Source organism: Monodon monoceros, unplaced genomic scaffold (assembly GCF_005190385.1).
Source record: "Monodon monoceros isolate NGI ecotype Baffin Bay Population unplaced genomic scaffold, NGI_Narwhal_1 Super_Scaffold_20, whole genome shotgun sequence".
Classification (NCBI taxonomy): Eukaryota; Metazoa; Chordata; class Mammalia; order Artiodactyla; family Monodontidae; genus Monodon; species Monodon monoceros.
The window spans coordinates 115,049,923-115,057,522 of NW_021703777.1; the positions used below are offsets into that span (position 1 = coordinate 115,049,923).

Sequence of the window (7,600 nt, forward strand, 5' to 3'; positions counted from 1 at the left end):
TTTGACTTGTGTCAGTTTAGTGCTATCCTAATTAGTCATTTTAACCAGGCAGTTAGGATAAAGAGAAATCAAAAGTCCAAAAAAAAAAAAAAAAAAAGTCCAACAAATATAGCAGAAGGTAAGGTGATAATGGACTGACTTTATGAGTCATATATTGATGAAGCCAGGTGGCAGCCTACAACTATTTGAGAGTTGTCAGTGGTTTCTCGGTCAAAGATGACAGACTTTCTTTCTGATTTAAATATCATACCTCTAAGAACATATGCACATATATTTAAGAAACTAAGGAAAAAAGTCCAATTGCATATGTGTTTAGGCACACACATACACACACAACTCACAAATACAACAGATCTATCTTGATTCTACTCAGAACCCAAACATCAATTTGTTTTAAATTTGTCATTTTCTCCAAGTTTCATAAATAAGAGACATTTCATAGAACTATTCTTAAAAAAAAATTATAATAGAAAAAGCTCTGAATCCTGGCAAGAGAAGTGGGTTTACACTACAAATCTGCCAATACTTGGCTGTGTGACATGGAATAAGCTGAAGAACCTCTCTGGGCATCAGGTCCCTCTTACAAAATAAAGCTTCTAAAAGCCTCTCCAGATATAAAACAATGATTCTATGATTTCTCTCCAGTTTTTTCACCCAGCATAGGAATATTCTTCCTTTTGTTATTTTATGATGCTACCTTTTACGCTAAAAGTTCAGTGCAACCTGCTAAGGTCTGAAATCTATATTCAGGAAACTGCATTCTTCATTTGGTTTCGTTTTCATATTAAACTCTAAGACTCCAAAATTAAAGCAACGAAGTAAAAATATTATAAGATCACTTTCTTCTCCTTGGAAAGGAAGATCTAAAGAAAGGAGAGATAGGCCTGCTGGTCCACTGTGTTACTGACAATATATTTTCCCTCCTCCCACTTAGCGGAGAGAGACGTGGCAGCCTGAGCTTTGGTCAAGCTCATCCAACCAAGCGCATTTAGGAAGTCAGCAGGAACACACCTACGTAGCAGCCTGTTGCTGACTGACAGAAAGGAAAGGCAGGGATGTTCACTCCAAAGAGCAGGAAGCAGTCGGGTCCCTCTTAACTGGTCCTGGCAGGAATTTGCTTCCCCACGCAATCCAGTTTGCCACGTCAAACTTCCTCACACGGAGCCCCAAGTTACAGAAACCTGACTCAGCTTCAAGAGGCAACATGGCAGAAAGCCAATTGCCACGAGCAGACCGAGGCTCAAAATCTGGGGAGCTTCAAGCCCAGGACAACCCCCAGTCCGCTGTCACTCGACCATTCCAGCCAAGATGGAATCTCACCCTGGGCCAAGTTCGGATTTGGACAAATCAGTTTCACTATCAGGCTGTCCCAAAGCTTGAAGATACAGCTGCCAATATTACCATGAGAATTTACAACATTCCCTTCCTCCAAAGAAGGGGAAATTAAGTTGATACGGAGATCAGAAAACCACTGGTAGCGACGCTGGAATACCGTGGCTACTGAGGGCCGTAATCAGGGAGTTAGTTCCAGCATCCCCAGACACAAAGATGGGGGCGGGTAAAAAATGCCCACGCCCACCCACCCCACCCCCAATTATTAAACTGCACGAAGGGGCTAAAGGAGCAAAGTAGGAGGTCTCCTCCGCTGCCCTGCCACAGGTGAGCATCCAGCCTCTGCCCACCCCAGACCCCCGTCCGGGCACCGCACCCTACTCCAGCTGTGCCTGGGGAGGGTCCCGCCGGAGCGCAGCTAGGCTGGGCGAGGCATTACCTGGTCGGCTGCCGCACGCCGCCGGGCTTCCGAGAGCCTGCGCTCTGCTCCCAGTGCCGGTTGCCCCCGGTGACCCAGGTCCCGCGGCGGCCGCTTCTCCTGCCGTGCCTCGCCTCGGGCCGGTGTCCCCACAAGCTGGTTTCGCTCGCGGAGTTGCAGCTGGGCTGGGAACTGCCACGTCAAACACTCTCCCGGCTGCGCGCCCCCGGCGCCCGGGCTCTGACCAGCGGCCGCGCTTCAGCCGGCGCACGCGCACAAACGCCGGCAGGGCGGGGCCTGCGGCGGCGCCCGCCACCCAGCGCGGCACGCGTATTGGCCGCGCGTCCTCCCTTTTTTTTTGTCTTTTTTGCCTCTTCCTGTCCGTCTTGTTTGCCTGTTCCTTTCCCTCCAACAGGTCAAAGATTTTAATGCTGTTGCTGAATCAGAGCAACATTTTTACCGTGGAGCCCCGTAGGAAGGAGGGAGTTTGTATTGAGGGTTCATTCATTCTTTCATTCAACAGGTTGCAGATTCGGCTGTTCATTCATTACATATTACTTGAGTAACTAGGATATTTCAGGTACTGCACTGCCGATACCGGAAGGTACACGCTTCCCGGATCTCGAAGAGATTACAGTCTAAAGGCGAATCTGGCACGTGTACACGGGCACCTTGATGACGTACTCGTGCGATGCACTAGAGAGGAAGGAACTCCCAAGGCAGCTGTCAGCGCGGCGCAAAAAGGGAGGAAAGGATGTCCCAACTGAAAAGTATGGGAAGACGTGTCTTCACTGAAGCTAGGATTGCTAGATTTCTGTGTATTCCTTCAACGAATGTCTACATATTCGTTGTCTGTGAAGCAGGATGACTGATCCCACCCCAAAATAGGGATCGCTACAGGTATAAGCACCCAACGTTTAGGTCACTGTACTGTGAGAAACAGCTGAGAAAGAAAGGCGACCTATGTGGGACCTGGAACTTGACCTCTCTCTCTAGACTTAAAAATCAGGACCATCCGGCTGCTTTCTCACAACCCCCCACTGCTAAATAGAAAGACCTTCAGACAACCCGATGTTTGGTGTAACTACCACTTTGTTCAAACTTAGAAAAGTAAAACCAGACCAGTGTTTTGTTTTCAAAACACTTTCTTCTGGGGTACAAGAAAGTGAAAGCTACTTGACAGATTCCTTTAGTGATGAAATGCCTAGGTATTAGTAAAAACTTACATGAGTATGATGCTTCTGCTGAAATGCTCCATGAGTTTTGCAGGCATTTTATGTGTTGTTCCAGGGTAGTGAAGACTAATGGTCCCTTTCTGCATGTTACTTTTGTAAGATGTTAAGGTGTGATGCCCTGCCCACGTCCAGTTCAACACTGGTCAGGTTTGAAAATCTGCAATGAAAATTTGGTTTTAAATTTGTTTCTTATATTCTCAATATGATGGAAATATTTGATAGAGTTTAGGAAGCTTTGCCTTGTTGAAGCAGTACAACTTGTAAGAGCAATTAAAAAAAATTTTCATATCACAGCCATGACACAATGTAGGAGAGAGTAGAGTCACTTGGAAATAGGAAGTGATGACTTCATTAGCTTGCAGCTCCTGTAAAACCATTAAATTTGAATTAGTACATTTGTTCTCTCTCCTTACTCAGGGCACCAGGACAAACAACTTGTGGTTTCAGTTCTAAGACCATTTTTAATTCCTTAATGTTTAAAGCTGGGAGGGATTTTAGAGAGATGGATATTCAACTCAATATTCAGTAAGGTCTGAGTTCAACTACAAAACCTGGCCAACCTGCCTGTTTTTGTAAAGCCTGTGAGCTGAGAATGATTTTTACATTTTTAGGTGGTTGAAAAAATCAAAAGAAGAATAATACTTTGTGACACATGCAAATTACATGAAATTCAAATTTCAGTGTCCATAAATAAAGTTTTATTGGAACACAGCCATACTTTTCATTAACATACTCTGTGGTTGCTTTTGCACTGCAATGGCAGAGTTGAGTAGTTGTGACAGAGACCACAAAGCCCACAAAATCTGAAATATATACTACCTGGCCCTTTACAGAAAAAGCTTGCCAACCCCTGGTCTGGTGGGACCTACAATTCAAGTTCAGTGGATTAGCATTCTGTGAGAAGATCCAGGTTGCCACAGGAAAATGTAAGAAGGGACACTTAGCCCAGACTTGAAACGTGAGAGCTATCTCCCGGTAGAGGGAGTGTGTTCCCTGTCTAAACCTCAGTATCCTCATCTATAAAAGTGGGTGTAATAATAATAGTAACCTCAAAGATTGTTCTGGGTATTAAATGAGATAATGCAGATAAAGCAATTAGTACAGTGTTTGGCACATAATGAGTGCTCAATGATGTTTTGGTGCCATTGTCATAACCTTCATTATTAATAGCATATTTGTGACAATTGAATGTAAGTAGATAAAGTCTAAGGATGAAACCCCAGGGAACCCTACAATGGGTGCAGTTTCTAAGCTTACGAACCTTGGCTCACTTGTACATGTCGGATACATTCTTCTCATTGTGATCATGAACATTAAAGGATATAAAATAAATGAAGTGCTATGGAATAAGGTGAAATAGAGCAGGGTAAGGAGGATTGGGAATGCTGAGTTGGCAGTGGAGAGTATTAAATGGTGTAATTAAGTGATTATAGTATTACATAGGGTAGTTAGGGTAGGGTTCTGAGGGGGCCCTGGAGGCAGTTCACTCAGATCTCCTTTCAAGATAACTTGCTTCAAGGAATGTAAGGGACTGACAGCCTTCAGTTGTCATGCCTTTGGGCTTGCTAGGGCATTCATCCCAAAGCAAATGCCCTCTCAGCAGTTCCAGGCCAATGGCTGAGTATGGTGGAATACTAAAGTCACAGTATTTCTGTCCAACATGGGACCCCCTTTTCTCTGGGGTTCCTATTGCCCTGGCCAAGACTTCCTCAGAGAGCTGCAGTGCAATTTGAGGCTCATCCTACCCAATCCTCCCACCTCCTCCACTGCTTTTCACAGGTGTCAGATCTGCATGCCACCTGCCTCCTGTTCCCTCTTTTATATTCTTCACATGTGTTTTCCCCAATAACTCTCTTGTACATCTAATTCCACATTGGTGACTGCTTTTCAGGGGGCCTGAATTGATACAGCATCACAAGGTGTGATCTGAACAAAGCCTTGAAGGAGGTCATGGAGGCCCCCATGCAGATTACCTGGGGGCCTGGCATTCCATGCAGAAAGGAGAGCCTCCAGAGTCCCCATGTTAAGAAGGAGGGTGCCTGGCATGCTCCAGGAGGAGGAGACCAGCAAGGGAGGAGCTGAGGGAATGAGGGAAAATTGTAGGATAGAAGGGCAAAGTGGGGAAGGAGATGGTATACGATACTTTAGGCCATTTTAAAAGAGTTTGATTTTTATTCTGATTTTTTAAAGGGGTCATTTCAAGTTTTGAACTGAGGAATGGTAGGATCTGATTTGCTTTTCAATTTTTTTTTTTTTTACTTATATGTGAGGCAGCATCTCTTCATAGAGAATCTGGTGTTCAGAAAACATTTATTTTACAAAGTCTCAGTGAGATTTTAGGCCTCAGAAATTTATCCTTCAATCATTTGGTTTCCCATGTTTTCTCAGTGCTGGCTAAGGTTTGAGGAGGAACAGGAAATGTAGCTTTAGGACCTACTGTAAAAGTAGGAGGAAAACTTGAGTCATGACGGCTGCATGGCCATAGTTCTGTATTCATAGCTCATCCCTTATACCATATTCCTGGTGACTTGAAAGGTTTTCCAATTAAGGAAGTAAATGAGATAAGACAGTGTTTTTCTTGCACTGACTTTCTTGATCTAAGCAAAAAAGTCAGGAGAACAGGCACTTAAGAGGTGAATGAAACCCAATTTTTATGTAACAAAGTGCTTATAAGGAAGGTACTCTCACCTTCATAATATTGAAAGCTTATTATGTGATATTCTATCACAATCTTGCTATTAAGATTGAATTGATAAATAAAAAGCAGGTGATAATTCACTAAAATAGGAAGAAGTAGAAATGATACTCACAACTTAATTGAAGTCAGTGCTTGAATATATGATCATTAACAAGAAGAAATGATTTTCCTTTGATTCCTTCCTTGAATCCACTTACTTGATTACCTAGAAAAATAATGCAATTCTATATTGTTAATTATAAATTAAAATATCAGAAATTTAGATTTTGGAATATTATATTTGTGACAGAGACTGCTAATTTTTCTGGGATACTATCCATTCTTCTGAGTTTCAGCTGGTGTGTGATTGATTACTCAGCCAAAGACCGCAGCCCTAGCCTTCTTTACAACTGGTTTTCATTCTGTGATGCACTGACCAGAGTGGAAATTATGTGTGCAACTTCTTTGTCTCATCTTTAGAGTTTCCATCCCAATTCTCTCACCTTCCTGCAAGCTGAGATGTAGACATGGTAGCGATCAAGGCAAATTAGCCATCTAGATGAGGACAATTCTCTAGGGGTGATGACAAGAAATAAGATGAAAGGAACTCTGGTCCCTGGATATCTCCATGAAACTCATGTCTACCTCTGAGCTGTTATATGACAGAAAAATAAACTCTAGTTTGAGCCAGTGATTTTGGGTGGAGGAGGGACATCTTACAACAAATAATTATATATTTTAAATTAGTATATTCAAAAAAAAAGTAATACCTGTCAATTGTACATTGAATATACTAATTTAAAATATATAATTATACTAGTCAGAGTAAATCTGTCATAAACAACAGATCAGCATATATACTAGAACAACAAGGGTACTATGGATAAGACTGAATTAACCAAATATGAGAAAATGTAGAGACAGTTTGGTGATTCTATTGCTTTGATGGAGTCTAGCATTAAAACCATACCCTGATGGGTAAGGGTGGAGTTTTCTTTTGAAGGGAGCAGATATTTCTGTCATTAATCAAAATGGATAGTGTTTTATTGGCCAAGAACTAAGGTGATTTTCTGGACTGAGGAAGGAGAGGGTTCCCTCTCCCCTTCTCCTAGGTCTAAAAGTTCAGTCTAGACTTAGAGACACATAGAAGTCTGCCACTATGCCAGTTGGGGAGTAGGTCTGGAGAGCTCATCCTGGCCACAAATGTCCTGTGTTGGTGGCAACAGTAAGAGCAGAAGCCCATTTCCTCTGGAGCACCCTGCAGCCTCTACGAGCACTTCTGAGTCCCATTCATCTCCACAAACAGGCATTGAGAGCAATTGTTTAGAGGTGAGTAGGGCAGGGTTCTTTCTCACTTTGGCTCTGATGAATTGGAAGCCTTAATATTGTTAAGAAGTCAATTCTTCCCAAATTCATCTGTAGATTCTATGCAACCTGAATCAAAATCCCAGCAAGGGTTTTTTCTTGAGGAAATGACTAGCTATTCAAAAATTCATATGGAAATATGAAATACCTATATTAATCAAAACAACTTTGAGGGACTTCCCTGGTGGCACAGTGGTTAGGAATCCACCTGCCAGTATAAGGGACACAGGTTCGAGCCCTGGTCCAGGAAGATCCCATATGCCACGAAGCAACTAAGCCCACGAGCCACAACTACTGAACCCACGTGCCACAACTACTGAAGCCCGTGTGCCTAGAGCCCATGCTCCATAACAAGAGAAACCATCGCAATGAGAAGCCTGCACAAGAAGAGTAGCCCCTGCTCGCTGCAACTAGAGAAAGCCCTCCCACAGCAATGAAGACCCAACACAGCCATAAATAAATAAATAAATAAAATTTATTAAAAAAAAATCAAAACGACTTTGAAAAAGAACAGAGTTGGGGAACTTATATCATCTGACTTTAAGACTTATTATAAAGCTACAATAATCAAAT

At 42.7% G+C, this 7,600-nt stretch overlaps 1 protein-coding gene across 3 annotated transcripts in view; it reads right to left on the reverse strand.

Annotated features, from left to right (window-relative positions):
* SEC24D (SEC24 homolog D, COPII coat complex component) overlaps positions 1-2,021 on the reverse strand; it is a 110,261-nt gene extending 108,240 nt beyond the window's left edge. The window contains exon 1 of one of the 3 annotated variants that reach the window (XM_029234790.1): positions 1,772-2,021. The gene's annotated coding sequence lies outside the window, so the exon portion shown is untranslated. Of the gene's footprint in view, positions 1-1,011; positions 1,021-1,771 lie in introns of those variants that run through there. The other 2 variants (XM_029234792.1, XM_029234791.1) reach the window with 2 other exon arrangements.
* Positions 2,022-7,600: the final 5,579 nt, after the last annotated feature.